At 45.7% G+C, this 13,822-nt stretch overlaps 1 protein-coding gene across 4 annotated transcripts in view; it reads left to right on the top strand.

Annotated features, from left to right (window-relative positions):
- Positions 1-3,206: 3,206 nt before the first annotated feature.
- Positions 3,207-13,822, top strand: part of MAPK8 (mitogen-activated protein kinase 8) — a 105,322-nt gene continuing 94,706 nt past the window's right edge. For 2 of the 4 annotated variants that reach the window (XM_081104833.1, XM_081104831.1), the window contains exon 1: positions 3,210-3,348. The gene's annotated coding sequence lies outside the window, so the exon portion shown is untranslated. Of the gene's footprint in view, positions 3,349-13,822 lie in introns of all 4 variants that reach the window. The other 2 variants (XM_081104832.1, XM_081104830.1) reach the window with 2 other exon arrangements.

A 13,822-nucleotide genomic window follows, 5' to 3' on the forward strand; every position in this document is an offset into this window, starting at 1 on the left:
TCATCAAGTTCGTGCACTGAATTTCCTACATGGTCCTCAGATCCTTCTTCTTACGATTTCCATGACCATCACCTGGCATCAAACCTCTCCCATCTGCCAAGGAGACTGCTCAAGATGCCAGTCTGACCATGCCACCCCTTCGCCGAAGCATGTCAGAGGCTTCCCTTGCACTTGGGATAAAGGCAAGATGTTCAACCCGGGTAGATGGCTGGGCAAGGTTTGGTCCTTTTCCAGTCTTCCCAACTTCTAATAATGCCTTCTTCCTTGTTCTTCCAGCAGTACTGGCCGTTGCTCAATTTCTCCAACTCGGTCTGCTCCCTCTCTTCACAGGACCCCTGCACACCAAGTTACCTCTGATTGAAATATTTCTACCTAGTTAAATGTATTCTTAGCTCAAGAGGCAGTTCCTTCATCATTAATTTCTTGTCTTTATTAATTTTATCGACTTGTTTTGTATTACTATGTCTCCATATCGATTTGTATTCTATGCATTGCTCATTTTGCATTTGCTTTCTGTTATTATTTCCATATTACAATGGTTAAATCTGTAAGATCCATTGTGTTGCCAGTGCTAGTACAGTGCCTGGCAACGAATGGGCATGCAATAGATATTCATTGGAGAAATAAAGGAAGGACATAAAGAAGCCTGAGAGGGAGTGAGGAAATGGGGAGAGAATAAATGAATGCGTGCTCATGTGTATATTCCACTTCAGAATCACTGGAAACAGGCCAGCCCAATATGACACGGGAAGACAGTCTATCTGAAATCACTCATTTATTCAACAAATATTTGTTCGTTATTTATTAAAGTACCATAATTATTTTCTGATTATGAACGTAACTGTTCCATTTGGAAACCATGAAAAAAAAATACCCAAAGTATAAAAGAGAAATAACCAATTCACCTTTCATTCCATGGTCTAATGATGAACTACTATTAAAATAATTTGGCATATTTCTTTTCAGGTTTTTCTATGCATATATCCTATCTAATAAAAGAGAAACATGGTAATTGGCATACGACCGCTACCCTTCCCATTGGCTAATCAGCAAGATGTGCAAATTAACTGCCAGCCAAGATGGCGGCCGGCAGCCAGGCAGCTTGAAGCTAACATGAGGCTTGCTTGCTTCAGTGAGGGAGAAAACCAACGTTCCCTGCCTGTCTTGCCGGCCACTGAGCCTGCAGTTTAAAAAACATTGTAACAAATATAGAAGCTAAACAAATCCCCAGAAACCTGCTTTCAGCGAGCTGGGATCTCAGAGCTGGAATTGATACAGTTTCGATTATAGAACCTAAACAAACCAGATACCTGCTTTCAGCAGCGGATGCCTAAGAGCTGGAGCCTCAGAGCTAAAGCTGGCCCAGAATAAAAAAAAAAAAGAAAAAAAGGAGCACTTGGGAGCTTCAGTCCCAGCCTGAAAACAGCCCTCAGCCCCTCACCCAGACTGGCCAGGCACCCCAGTGGGGACCCCCACCCTGAAGGGTGTGTGACCAGCTGCAAACAGCCTTCATCACCTCACCCAGGCTGGCCAGGCACCCCAGGACCCCCACCCTGATCCAGGACACCCTTCAGGGCAAACCAGCCGGCCCCTACACGTGCACCAGGCCTCTATCCTATGTAGTAAAAGGGTAATATGCCTCCCAGCACCGGGATCAGCATGACAGGGGGCAGCTCCCAAACCCCCTCATCGCCCTGCCCTGCGGCTCTGTGTGTGACAGCGGGCGGGGCCACAACCTCCCTATCTGCCCTGCTCTGTTCCTGACAGGGGAAGGCGCCCCAACCCCCTGATCTGCCCTGCTCTGTGGGTGATAGAAGGCAGCGCCCCAACCCCCTGATCTGCCCTGTGGCTCTGTGTGTGACAGGGTGTGGTGCCCCAATGCCCCCACCCCACGGGCCCTGCTCTGTGTGTGATGGGGTAGAGCCATAACCACCCCATCGGCCCTGCCCTGAGTGTGAGAGTTGCGGCGCCCCAACCCCCTGATCTGCCCTGCTCTGTGTGTGACAGGGGGCAGTGCCTCAAATCCCCTATCGGCCCTACTCTGTGCGTGACAAGGGGTGGCGCTGCAACCTCCCCATCGACCCTGCCTTGAGTGTGACAGGGGGTGGTGCCCCAACCCCCCAATCGGCCCTACCCTGAGTGTGACTGAGGGTGGCATCGCAACCTCCCAATCCACCCTGCTCTGTGCATGACAGGGGGCAGCGCCCCAACTCCCCAATCGGCCCTGCTATGAGTCTGACCAGGGGCTGCACCTAGGGATTGGGCCTGCCCTCTGCCACCCGGGAGCAGGCCTAAGCCAGCAGGTCGTTATCTCCCGAGGGGTCCCAGACTGCGAGAGGGCACAGGCCGGGCTGAGGGACCCCCCCTCACCGCCGAGTGCACAAATTTTTGTGCACCGGGCCTCTAGCAGTATATAAGTAGGATCATTGTATGCTTCTTTCTATTAATGATCTATTATGAACATTTCCTTGTGTTAAGAATTCCTGGAACACTTTGCATTTATATCGCTAAAATGCATTCTACTGCATGGATGTATGTCATTTAGACATCTTTCCACTCACTGTTGGATATTCAAGGGCGGCCACTTTGTCATTTCTATATAAACGCTCTGTGAGGGCCCAGAGAGAAAGAGGGTAATGCATAGACTCTGCTAGGAGGTGGACTTTGGGAAAACAGGAGGCAGCTGTTTCAGGAGGCTGAAGAGACCATTTATTTGCTTTCGGGTCGCTGAGCCTGGGGAGGTGTTCTCAGAATGCAACGTATGTCAATCGAGGTAATGAGCTCTCATCTCTCAAGTGTCCACTTGCTCCTCGGGCGGTTTGGCTTCAGCACACCCAGCCTCCAACCCGGGGAAGCCAGCACCTGAGGCTTGGGCTTGGCCTCGCAGGTCGCCCCTGGCAAGGCCCGGAGCAGGGCCCGCCCTCCGCTCCCCACCCAACCCCTCCCCGCAGCTCCCGGAGCTTCTCCTTCAGCCCCGCCCCCCGGCGACCTCGCATGTCTTCCGGCCCCTAATGAGCCCCGCTCCAGAACTGCAGGCCCCGCCCCGCATCCAGGCCCCGCCCCGCATCCAGGCCCCGCCCCCGCAATCCGGGCCCCGGGGTTGCCCCGCCCCGCCCCGCCCCGCCCCGCCGGCCGCTCGCGAGGCGCAGGGGCGGTGCCCTGCGCGATGACGTGAGCGGGCGTGCGCGGTGACGGCCCTCGTCCCTGTTACTCAGCGGAGCGGCCGAGGCCGGACGACGCGGTCCAAGAAGCCGAGCCGTGGGCAGCGCTGGGTAACGGCTGCGGCGACCGCCCGGACAGCGCCGGTCCCTCCGCCGGGCCCCCCTGTCGCCGTTCGCTGTGCTGCCGGTAAGCGCGGGGGACGCCGCAGGGCCCTGGCCGGCGGCCCCGCCGTGTTTATGTTATTGTGCCGCCGCCGCCGCCTTCCTCTCCGCCGGGACCCCCTCCCGCGAGTGGGGGCGGGAGCGCGCGGGGCAGGGGGGCGCGTGGCGGGCGGGGGCAGCGCGGGGACAATTGCGGCCCGGGGGGCGGGGGCTGGCCTGCGGCTTGTGGCTGCGGGACCCCTGCGCACCCCGGCCATCGCCCTCCTTTGGCCGCCCCAGCTCCGCCCTCCCGTCCTCGCGCGGGTCCCACGTCCACGTCGAGAGGGGAAAATGGAGCGGGGCGGGGAGGGGTGGCAAGTTCTGAGACACTTGGAGGAAGATAGGGCCCGAGGCGCCTCGGGGGCCCCGCCGCGCCCTGGCTGCACCCCCGCGGTGGGCGCCCGCGGGGCGCGCTCGGGCCACCCGGCCCAACGCCGCCCCCCTCCAGGGACCGTGTTTTGTTTCTCGGTGGTTTCTTTGTGCTGACGATCCGGGCGAGCAGGCGCGGGCACGGCTGGGGGCCGTCGGCTCCGGCCGCGGGGAAGCGGCCCTGGGCTGGGCGGAGGTGTCCATCCAGCGCGGCGCAGCTTCCGTGGACGGCGCGCGTTTCTCTTGAGGTCACTCACTGGTGACCTTTTGACTTTTTCACCCCAGCCTCCCATCTCTTTGTCTTGCACTTGGGTTCCCCAGCCTTAGGTGGCAGATCCAAGTCCATTTTAAGTGTTTTGATTCACACTTTTCATTTTAATCTCTGAAAGTTCCTCATCCGATGTTTACATACTGAGTGCCTGGTACCAGATAATGTCCAGTCCCTACTATTTTTACCTCTGAAATTCAGTGATCTTTCCAGTACAATTCTGATCTGTCAGCCCGTTGTGTTTTAACAAGTACCCTCTTGGCAATTAGAGCATCTGCCTATTAAATTCATCCATTCATTCATTCATTCATTCATTCAGCAACTCTTCAGTACTGGACCCTGGTGGAGAGTGTCAGCCATGATTGGTGGCACCAATTTAAACACAGCAGGAAGGAATCCTCAGTTTGGAGTGCAGTGAAGAAGGAAACTTCTCTCAGTGCATGCAGCTCAGCGGTGCTACAGCAGGCCTGAGAGCACACAGCTGTGGAGCAGCTCAGGGGCTAGGCCCCTTTCCGGCTGATCTGGCTGGTCCACTCTGTGCTGATGGGCTCCCGGTGCCACTCGCTCTGCCCTGAACTGCTCCACACCATGGTGGGCTCCCGATGCCACTCAGCTCTCTGCTCTGAGCTGCTCCACACCATGGTGGGCTCCCGCTGCCACTCAGCTCTCTGCCCTGAGCTGCTCCACACCATGGTGGGCTCCCGGTGCCACTCACCTCTGCCCTGCGCTGCTCCACACTATGGTGGGCTCCTGGTGCCACTCGCTCTGCCCTGTGCTGCTCCACACCATGGTGGGCTCCCGGTGCCACTCGCTCTGCCCTGTGCTGCTCCACACCATGGTGGGCTCCCGGTGCCACTCAGCTCTGCCCTGCTCCACACCATGGTGGGCTCTCTGGTGCCACTCGCTCTGCCCTGCTCCACACCATGGTGGGCTCCCTGGTGCCACTCGCTCTGCCCTGCTCCACACCATGGTGGGCTCCCGGGTGCCAATCGCTCTGCCCTGCTCCACACCATGGTGGGCTCCCGGTGCCACTCGCTCTGCCCTGCTCTACACCGTGGTGGGCTCCTGGTGCCACTCGCTCTGCCCTGAGCTGCTCCACACCATGGTGGGCTCCCGGTGCCACTCGCTCTACCCTGCTCTACACCATGGTGGGCTCCCGGTGCCACTCGCTCTGCCCTGCCCTGCTCCACACCATGGTGGGCTCCCGGTGCCACTCAGCTCTCTGCTCCGTTCCACACCATGGTGGGCTCCCGGTGCCACTCGCTCTGCCCTGCTCTACACCATGGTGGGCTCCCGGGTGCCAATCGCTCTGCCCTGCTCCACACCATGGTGGGCTCCCGGTGCCACTCGCTCTGCCCTGCTCTACACCATGGTGGGCTCCCGGTGCCACTCGCTCTGCCCTGCGCTGCTCCACACCATGGTGGGCTCCTGGTGCCACTCGCTCTGCCCTGCTCTACACCATGGTGGGCTCCCGGTGCCACTCGCTCTGCCCTGCTCTACACCATGGTGGGCTCCCGGTGCCACTCGCTCTGCCCTGCCCTGCTCTACACCATGATGGGCTCCCGGTGCCACTCGCTCTGCCCTGTGCTGCTCCACACCATGGTGGGCTCCACTCCCCACTCAGTGCCAGCTCACCTTAGGTTGTCAGTGTTGAGCTGGAGGGGAGCTCACTCATGCAGACAGAAGTCCCTGTCCGTCCTTATGCAAATTAGGGCTCAGAACCTTTGATGGTTGGCCCAAAAGGCAGTGTCCTGATAGGTCAAAATGGAACTGCTCGAAGCTCTTATTGGATGGGGAGAGGCTCAGTGCTATTGGCTGGAACAGGATTCCAGGAGCTCCTGTGTAAGGGCTGGCCCAGAGGGCAGGCAGTTCAGTGCAGGCCTCTCCCTGAGGTGCAGTTGGCGGGCGGCTTCTGCTTTTCTTGTTTGGGCCCAGTTAGCCACCAGGATCCCTTCTTAGTAGGTGTCTTTTCTTTTCTCAGGATTCACCAGAGTTCAAGGGTAAAAAGAAATATCCTTTAATTGGAGAGGATGCTTTAAAATATAACAGATGTGCCTTTTTTAAAATTTGAATTAGGGTGACATTGGTTAATAAAACTATGTAGGTTTCAGGTGTATAATTCTATAATATATCATCTGCATATTCTATTGTATGGTCGCCAGGTCCGGTCTCCTTCCATCACCATTTAGCTAGCTCCCCTTTATCCTCTTCCACCTCCCCAGCCCCCTTTCCCTCTGATAATCACCATACTGTTGTCTGTGTCTGAGTTTTTGTTTTTTTGCTTATTCCTTTCACCATTTTTATCCAACCCCACACCTCCCTGCCCTCTGACAGCTGTCAATCTGTTCTCTGGATCTATGTCTCTGGATCTGTTTTGTTTATTTATTTGGTTCTTTAGATTCCACATATAAGTGAAATCATGTGGTACTTGTCTTTCTCTGACTGGCTTATTTCACTTAGCATAATGCTCTCCAGGTCTCTCCATGCTGTCACAAAAGGTGAGATTTCCTCTTTTTTTACGGCCAAGTAATATTCCATTGTAACTCAAACAAATATAAGCACCCCAGTGTTCATTGCAGCTTTATTTATAATAGCCAAGATTTGGAAACAGCCCGAATATCCATCAGTAGATGAAAGGATAAAAAGTTCTGGTACATTTACACAATAGATGCACCTGTAAATAAGGTGATTTTACAGGGTCGTTAGTATTTTTACCTCTGAAATTCAATGATCTTTCCACCCCACTTCTGTCGCCCCACTTGTGAGTATGCGAAACATAGTTTATTCTTTATTATTTCCCATACACACAACTGTAAACCTATTTTTGCCCCCCCCCCCCCCCCCCCCCGTGTAAGTGATGTGTATTAAAGAAGATAGAGTTTTACTCTGGGCCATTTTACTATTTTTTTAGTGGTAGATCTGGGACTTCTAGTGTAATGTTATATTGGAAAGTTGAGTTAGGTTGTGTCTAAGAATACAGTGGCTTTTATTTATTTCCAAATTTTATTTTTCAGTGTTATAGCCTTACAGTCATTTGTAATGTTGACCTCAGGTTTTCCTGCAGTGGGTTAAGCCTAGGAGGTCAGATGCTGTCCGTGAACAGTTTGGTTCTGTGCCTGACAAAAGAAAGCAGTCAAAGTGGCGCTTCTTTAAGGACAGCTCCTTGCATTTGTGACTCCACTGGCCTGGGATATTAGCAAGTGTCCAGTAAAAGCCAGAGTGGTGAAAAGCTCTTTACAATGAGTAGTATTTAAAACAAGCCTTAAAAAAATGAATGTTCTCCTTGAAGTTTTAGAAGCCTCATGCATCCTGTCAGTTTCAAATGACTAAATGATCAGTTCACGTATATTATCTGCCATGGCAGTAGTGGCTTTTGAATTACTTCACTATCAGTTATCTTTTTGTTACTTTTAAACCATTTACTATACTAAAATAAAACCTTGTCTAAAATGTATGTCTGTGTATTTTTTTTCTTTCTCTCTCCATCTCTCTCCTACACACACACACACACACACACACACACACACACACACAATGATATTTCAGTAGGGGTCTAAAGTAATTTCAGTTATCCTTTTGTGAAAAGTTTCCAGTGACTCCCTTAAGTGGAAGAGTTGGTACAAAGGAAACAAGCTGTATAATTTCCAACAATATTTTAAAAATGTTTAATTTTAAGTTTTTTTACTAATATTTTGGTGAAGCCCATGGGCCTCAAACTCAAAATAATATCAATTTAGCCAAGTTACATTTTATTTGCAGTCACTGTGTAATAAATTTTAGCATTTGTTTTGGATGTGAAAGAATTTGGGGTGTGCTTATTATCTAATGTAGAGTACAAATAAAGAAGAAAATGATACTTTATTAAAATAATGGATGAAAATCTTGAGGTACCAAACTTTTAGTTAAGGTATGTCAGATTCCATAAGGGTTATTGATACAAAGCTTTTGGCAGTAGCTCAGTCAGGTAGTGGTCAAACCAGATTTTTTTTTTTTGGGGGGGGGGGTTCTATTTTCTGTTTTTGTTTTTGTTTTGTTTTTTAAATAACAGCATTGTTAAGATATAATTTATGTGCCATAAAATTTACCCTTTTAGAGTGTGCATCACCACTAATTCCACAACATTGTCATCACTCCCAGAAGAAATCCCCGTACCCATTAGCAGTCAGTCACTTCCCATTCCTCTTTAAAGCACGTTTAAAGGAAGAGAGAGCACTGATCCTGTTAGTAAGCTTACTGCATTAGTGTGTTTGAAAAGGGCTCCCTTTAAGTGTCCTGGCAGAGTTAGATCCTGGGAGAAAGGCCACTTGAAAAGGAAATTAGTTTAAGAATAAATTATATCAAAATTAATAAGGTTAGAATCTTCACTATTATGGAAATAACCTTGTGAAAGATACTAAATGCTCAGTGAAACAGCTTGAAGAAAGTAATTTAAGTTACTAGTCAAACTATCCCAGTTGTCATTCCTGTTAGTCTACTTTGTCATTAAATTGAGTTTTGACATATTTTAGTCATGTAGATAAGTTGAAATGCTTAGTGGCACCTGTAGAAGTATAACATCTGACATTAAGATGCCAGCTCTCTAAAGGTCAAGTCAGTGGTATGGATAGTGGCCTGTCTGTTTGTGTGTGCAAGGAAGTCATAGCCACATAGCTTTAGACATGAATGATTGGCCTATTTCAGTGCCGTGGTGCTTATTGACTGTTATGATCTCTTTACCTGAACATTTAGAAATGTTTGTCTTCTTATTCTAATGCAGATTGACTTGAACTTTGATTTCAGAAATGATTTCTGAGTCAACAGACTTGACTGTTACAGGAATATTGAAATAAGAGCCCCTCTATCATTCAGGGTGGTAGGTGGAATCAGATCTAGGTTCGCTTCTCAGTTCTGTCAGCGGGACTTTGTCATCAACAAGTCTAGAGCCTTAGACAAGTTGTTTAGCCTTTTTGGATTTAGAACTCTAACTGAGGCTGTTGGAACTTTTTTTTTTTTTTTAATAGATTGTTCCCCAGATAGGTGGTTCTTCAGAAAACATACTGGAACAAAAAGAGCCTTATTTAGGTGATAATCAGAATCTCTTGTCAAGAACAGCAATGAAAGTTGGATTTTTTGTAATTTTCAGAAGCTGAGTAAATTGTTGAGTCAGATATTTCTGTAATATTTATACTTATAAAGCAAATCGAATGCTTCACTGTAAGCTAGGAGTTCTTTCAAGGACACATTTGAGGCCTTCCACTAACAAGACTGTTCTCAGAGACTTACTTAATGGGAGATGTGAAAATGAAGAATTTAGTAGCCTCAAGGAGCTTCTGATCAGGGATGGGACTTAGGCACAGCTAAACAGGGAATATAGGTTCTTTGAAAAGATTTATGAGAGATCTTCCCCCAAACAAACATCTACTGCACATCTCTGGGCAGGCCAAATTTCATTGAAATCCAGTCTTTAAAATCATAGGTGAGTGTGATAAGACCTTTTCCAAAAATCATTAACTGCCATTCTGTTTCAGAGTGGTGGGTTATATCACACTATAGCAAATGTAGCACAAATATCTGTCTATGTATCTGTTACCCTTTGGTTAAAATCTGCCAATTCTTTAGAAAATTAAGGAGCCTAAACTTAATAGTGGTTGCTAGCATGGGCTTTAGGGTCAGCCCTGAGTTCCAACCTGTGCTCCAACTCTAACTACATAGGATAAGCTAGTTCAGGTTATGTAACATCGTTTGACCTGTTTTATTATCTGTCAGATGAGAATAATAATAGCACATAATCTCACAGGCTGTGGGGTTTGAATAAGGTACTACATGTACAATGCTTGGAACACTAGATGTAAGTATTCAGGAAATTTAACTATTGTTATCACTTATTATTTTTAACTTGGAACAAATGCAAAATGCCAAGTCAATTTAAAACCAATTTTATGTCCAGGATGCATTCACATTCAGTTGTTTCCCTCTGCACCTCTGAGTTTATTTAAATCTGATTATCTTATCTAAATTGACTGAAATGATTTAACATTTGGGCCAGTAATCCTCTCTGCCTAAAAATTTGGAAATGTTCCAAAAGCATATATTAAAAGGGAATTTTTTTTTGCCACATTCTCTGTTACAAAGTTGTTCTGCCACTTTACCTCTCCCTACTGCAGAGAATTGCTTGAGCTTTCCTCGGTTTATTTTGCTAGATATCTAAAGGAATGGGAATCCAGGAGCTGGAATAGCTTTGTCATGTGCCCACATTTGAAGAAAATGGAATGCTGTCTCATCTTTTAAAATTAATCGTATTGGGATCTTTGATTCTATGTGAAGATCGCAAATTTGTCAGAGACCTCATAACCACAGCAGTTAATTAAGCATTTTCTGAGCTTTTTCTAAGCAAGAAGTCTAGAGAAGTGAGGGAAGTGATTTATTAGTAACATCTGGAACTACCTTCTCGGTTTTTTTAAGTTTTCTGTGTGGTGTTTCTATTGTTATAGTGATACATCCAATTTCTTGCTCCTTTTGAGATAACTGAAATGATGCTGGCTTTGCACAGGAGATATTTATTGAGAATAAGTATGCACAGGTATTAAGTGATGTGAGGGCCAGTCTCTACTTTCAGTGAGTGTAACTTGATGAGAGTTAAGGACAAACATAAGTGCCTTTATGTCCTAACAAAAGGAACCAAATATTGTGAGGTTTAACATTGATATTGCTATTTCCTAAAAGCTGATTTCGTTAGGAATTTCTTTAGTCATCAGGACTGATGGCTGGACTTTGGGGCATTTGGGATGTCAAACTATGAATTTCTGATTGCTGAGAGGCCCAAACCCCAAAATATTTCTGGGGTACTAAGGGGAAAAAAACACACAGCTCCTTCTTTTGAAGTATACTCACTAGATAAACCACAAAAAACTATGTATTCTCTCCTAATTTCTAGTTCAAGTTGCGAGTGTGGTACAGATTACTCAAAATCTAAATAATAAGAAAAGGCAAACCTTTTGGTCACCTCAAATCCATTTTGGAACACAACAGGTATCAAAATAAGTGTATGAAGAGCACATAGTAAAAAAGATGCTGCTCAAGCACTAACAAGTTCTCACACTCTTCAGTGTTGCGGCTCTGAACACATAAGACCAGATCTATGCTGGTAGCACTTCTTAAGCCTTTTTCTTACACGAGAAGAGTGGGCTTCACTGCTTCCTATGCTGACAGGCCCAAGCCCCAATGTATTTCTGGGGCTGCTGAAGAAGAGGAACAGCCCAGCCCACCTGCTTTGTTTGGCATAAGGCATCCAAAACATTGATATTGCTGTTTCCTAAAAACTGCAATGGGAGTGGAGACTCATTCCCTGACCGGCTCAAACACCATTCGGGTCAATAGAGAGATAAAGGAAAGCCACCCTTGTATAGATCTCCCTGTAACTTGAGAAAGGGCCACTTTATGGTCCCAACAAACAACAAAAAGGCATCTGGGTTTTTCTGTTATTGTTGAGAGTGAAAGAATTTTAGTGATTTTATTTTATTTATCTTTTGACTAGTGTATTCACTTTGATTCAAAATTTTAAAGATTTAAAAAGATATACACTAAAAACTTTCCTTTCCACTTTGTGCAGCCACCCAGTTCCTCTGCATGGAAATATGCTAAGCTTCTGTGAGTCCTTCCAAAGATGGTTTATGTCTGTGCAAGTAAATAGATAATTCCTTGCCCAGACCCTTGGTCCAGCTGTATTTCAGAATTAAGGGGGTTTTTTTTGTGCGAGGGAGGGGCAGGTGACTGTAGAAAGGTAATATAAGTGCATTTACTATATTACCCAAAATCCCTAGCAGGAACTGGGTTAGCGTCCCATAATCAAACACATTAATACTTATGTATTAAAAGCATAAGTAGTAAATAAGTAGGCTAAATTAAGATTATGAAGGGTTATATGGAGTTTTTTCTCAGGTTTTGACACCAAATAGGTTTGTACTAAACTTATTTTTTTTTTAAATTACTTTTTGGAGGTTTATGGAGTTCAGATTGCCAGTGAGGGATTGTGTGTCTTACATAGTATATAGTGTATAGTGTATGTCCTCTGCAGGCTGCCCCCCCTTTTTTTAAGTTATGAGTGAGATTAAACATCTTGTTGTATACTATGCACATTACCCTTTACCTTTTGTTGTTAGGTTAACAATATAGCTTAGAGATGACTTACATTAATCATGTCAGTACATAAATAGCATGCTTTTTTTTTTTTTAACACCTTCATGGCATACCATTTGTCTTAGTAAGCTTGTGCTGCTGTGACAAAATACCATAGACTGGGTTTGAAACAGCAGACATTTATTTCTCACACTTCTAGAGGCTGGAAGTCCAAGATCCAGATGCCTAGAGATTTGCAGAGGTCACCTTCTCACTGTGTCCTCAGTGGAGAGAGTGCTCTCCTCTCTCTTCCCCTTTTCATGACACTGATCTCATCATGGGCCCCATCTTGTTACCTAATTATTTCCCAAAACCCACTTCCAGCTACCAGGCCTTAGGGCTTCAACATATGAATTTTGAAAAGACACAAAAATTCAGTCTGTAATACCATTATAGAGGTGTGACATTAATTTAACGAGCCCCTTTTTTATGTACATTTAGATTGTTTTTAGTATTTGCTGTCAAAAGCTGTGGTGCTGCACATACCTGCACATACTTCATTTCACAGTTGTATAGAAATGTATAGGATACATTCTCAGGAATGGAATTGCTATGCATGTGTATTTATAATTTTGATAGATATGGCCAAGGTGCCACAGTAGAGGCTGTTCCAGCTTACTTTCGCCTGCACTGTGTGAGGATGCCTGCTTCCTTCCTCATCACCATTATGCGTGAGATTAAACATCTTTTGCCTTTTAAGGGCTCTTTATGTCTTTATTGTTAACACTTCATATCCATGTCTGGTTTTCTATCTCTTTGTTACTCTTTCTTGTATTTGTAGGATTTATTTTTATGTTAGGGAAAATAGCTCTGTGCTATTTTTGGAAATATTTTTCCCAGTTGACTGTTTGCTTTTTAAATTTGTTTATCATGGTTTTGTCATGCTGATTTTTTTTTTTTTTCAGTAGTTACCAATCTTTACTGACTTCTAAGTCACATGTCATGGTCAGAAAGTCTTTTGCTAATTCAAGATTATATAAGAATTCTCAAATGCTATTTGTCTAATACTTTGATGGTTTCTTCTCTTTTTGTATTTTTAATTCTTTTACTTATTTGGAATTTATTCTGGTGTAAAATATAAAGTATGAATCCAACCTTATTTTTTTTCTCTAGAGGACCAGCTAATTGTCCCAACATTATTTACTGAATAATCCATTTTTGTCTTACAGATTGGAAATGCACCTTTCTGTTTTAGTGAATTTGAATTGCATGCTTATTTGGCACCGTTTCTGATCTACTCATTCCTCTGTCCACTTGGGAACCAAACCATCGTGTTTTAATTATTGTATTTTATACTGTATTTCTATCAGGGCTAATTCTTTTATTTTTCAGAATCTTTTCTGGCTTTTAACCTTTTTTTTTTTATATGAACTTTTAGATCAATCCATCTAGTCTAGTTGCCATTTCTGTTGGGATCATTTCAGGTTTTGAGGTAAATTTTATGTACAGTAAGATGCACAAACCTTAAATTTATAGCCCAATGAAAGTTTGCCTGTGTAACACTTGTATAATACCCAGATAACATCTAGAACATTACCATCACCCAGAAAGTTTTCTTATGCCCTTTTCAAGTTAATATCTCTTCCCCACCTAATTAATTTATATCACATAGATTCAGTTTGCCATTAGGATTTACTTTGAATTTATAGGAGAATTGATAGCTTATGGT

The sequence above is a fragment of the Myotis nattereri genome, assembly GCF_964212035.1.
Source record: "Myotis nattereri genome assembly, chromosome: 13".
Lineage (NCBI taxonomy): Eukaryota > Metazoa > Chordata > Mammalia > Chiroptera > Vespertilionidae > Myotis > Myotis nattereri.